This window comes from Polypterus senegalus, chromosome 3 (genome assembly GCF_016835505.1).
Source record: "Polypterus senegalus isolate Bchr_013 chromosome 3, ASM1683550v1, whole genome shotgun sequence".
Classification (NCBI taxonomy): domain Eukaryota; kingdom Metazoa; phylum Chordata; class Cladistia; order Polypteriformes; family Polypteridae; genus Polypterus; species Polypterus senegalus.
In genome coordinates, this window is record NC_053156.1 from 4,433,493 (window position 1) to 4,436,164 (window position 2,672).

At 41.8% G+C, this 2,672-nt stretch overlaps 1 pseudogene; it reads left to right on the forward strand.

Annotated features, from left to right (window-relative positions):
- The first annotated feature begins 1,506 nt into the window (after nucleotides 1-1,506).
- On the forward strand, nucleotides 1,507-2,227 carry LOC120526955 (annotated as a pseudogene).
- Nucleotides 2,228-2,672: the final 445 nt, after the last annotated feature.

Sequence of the window (2,672 nt, forward strand, 5' to 3'; positions counted from 1 at the left end):
GCCATAACTGAAATATTCACCCCTCAAGCCAGACTAAGTTGTAAGATCACGACACAGCCATAACTAAAAACGATTTTCACTCCCCCCATCTAAGTTATAAACTAATAGTAAGAAAATAAATATACAATTTTCTAAAAACGTTATAAGCTGCATTAGACTCAAAAGCAAGAAAATACATAGCCACTCCTAATGCCTGCGCGCCTCTTTGTAAATTTCATCGGTTCCCCCATCGGAATGTGCCAGATATAATCGATCACGGCCTGTCTCTCCCCACAGGGAGTCGGCGCCTTTCATGTTATCAATTAACAAAAGTCTTAATCTAATTTAATTAAACGTGTTCTATTTTTATATCATAAAGTAAAATATTTATTCTCACCCCGAATCAAAGCGATTAAGAATATATACACTCCTTCTGATTTTTACTAAAATTCTTAACACGCTTTTCAGCACTGTCTCTGCGAACACCCCACTAAAAATAAATATACAATATTCTAAAAACGATAGGGACTCTCTGCTCTAAGTTATAAGTTAACGACACGCGTCTTTATTTGACAAGCACTTAGACAATATGTTCCTCACCCTTGCAAATCACATTCGTAACTGTACTACTTGACAGTAACATCATTTTACCAAACATTCTGCTGAGTATCTTTTCCACCGCTGGTCTACATAGTACCCAGTTCTAAATGGTACAACTGTAGGATTGTAAACTACAAATAGAGGTGCCATATCTCTTGAGGTGTAGTGCCAGAGCATTTAATCTTTTAATCCGATACACAGACTGGGATGGGTATGTTACTGTACTCATTGACTATTTGTGAAATTAGCTTCATTAGGTTCTGAAAAGAAATGCACTCAAATTATGTATAAAAGAAAAACATCGCTGAACTTCCGTTATTCAAATGGCGTATTTCTAGGCCTAGCTGCCGTGTGGTGTGGTTTTTGATTATTTATTTATGTCACGCACAAATCTATCTAAAAGGCGCCAGCAATGTTTTTTAAGATTTACAGATTATTTTCCTGCTCTGTTGTTATGCATGCGAGTTGCCTCCATCAAGTGTCTCTCACCTCTCCACACCAACCAGATTGCCGTGCTAACGGCCACTTCCCTCTCATGCAGGCGAGCAGAAACCGGCTGGATAAGTGTGTGCACCTTACATTTGGAACAGAGGACATGAAGTAACCATGCAGAGGTGGAGGGAGAAGGGATTTTCTGTTTCCAGTGGAACAGCAGAGGAGAGGCAAATCGTTCCATTAACAGGAATGTGCTACAGTTTGCTTGGTGGATGTGAAAATGCTATGATATTGGGCGAAAGAAGAAGCACTAACTGACCGCTCTGCAGTCTGGCAACCTTGTGCTAGGAGCAGCAATGCATTGTATTGACTGGGAAGCAGCACCTGTCATCAAGACTGTCCACTCACTTACAGCAGAGCTAAACGTGCCCCTGCTTCATCAGCCTCCTTCATGCATACTCTCTCTTTCTCTAACTCTCTCTCAGGAGGAACATGAGATGTCGTCAAAGCTCGGAGGAAAAGGAGGCCGCTCAGTATTCTCGCAGAATCGACCGACACCTGCGCTCTGAGAGTCAGCGGCAATGCCGTGAGATCAAGCTTCTTCTCCTTGGCACCAGCAATTCAGGAAAAAGCACCATAGTGAAGCAGATGAAGATAATCCACAATGGTGGCTTTAACTTGGAGGCCTGCAAGGAGTACAAGCCCTTGACTCCCTGACAAGAATCATAAGAGCCCTGGCAACCCTCAAATTTGAGATTCACAACCCTGACAGAGCCTATGATGCTGTTTGCACTGACTGGTCCTGCTGAGAGCAAAGGGGTTCATGAAGAGGCTCTGGGGTTGACCCAGGTTTCCAAGAGTGCTTCTGTCGCTCCAATGAAAGTCACTTGGAGGATAACACGGCTTACTATCTTAATGACCTTGATCGCATTGCTGCTTTGACTATATCCCCAACCGTTGAAGACATTCTTCAGTCCTGAGACATGACAACTGGGATCGTAGAAAACAAGTTTACCTTTAAAGAGCTGACATTCAAAATGGTAGACGTGGGTGGACGGTGCTCCGAATGAAAAAATGGGTTCACTGTTTTGAAGGGGTCAGTGGCTATGACCCTAAGCTGTATGCCGATAATCAAATGGTATGTACAATGGCTTTCATTTGTTTATCCTGGGTGTCTCACCAACTTCCTCCTGACAAAACTCAGACTGCTTGAAGAGCAAAATTTCCAGTAAATACAGATATTTTAGTGGAGGCCCACAGTGACAAAGCTTTAGGACAGGGCTTTCTATATTTTTCCCTGACTTTACATGATACACTAGAACTTCTGATTCCCCAGGTACATTTGGCATGCTACATAATGCAGAAGGCAAAAACATCTGATTAGCATCAAATTTTCTTTACACCAAGGTTGTATGCGCATTTAGCTCGGATTGATTAATCCGGGAAAGGAAATTTTAGGCTTGCTCAGACTGAATCTGGGTGTAATATGAAAACAGTATTAATAAACAGTGGCTTGGGTTTTCTTTATCAGGATCATTTGAATAAGCCACAACCATCCATACATTTTCAGGATGTGGTATCAGAACCTGTTCCTGCAGTTTTGGGGTAAACTATTCTAAATCAGACTTACATTGCATAAACATAACCAACATGATAAG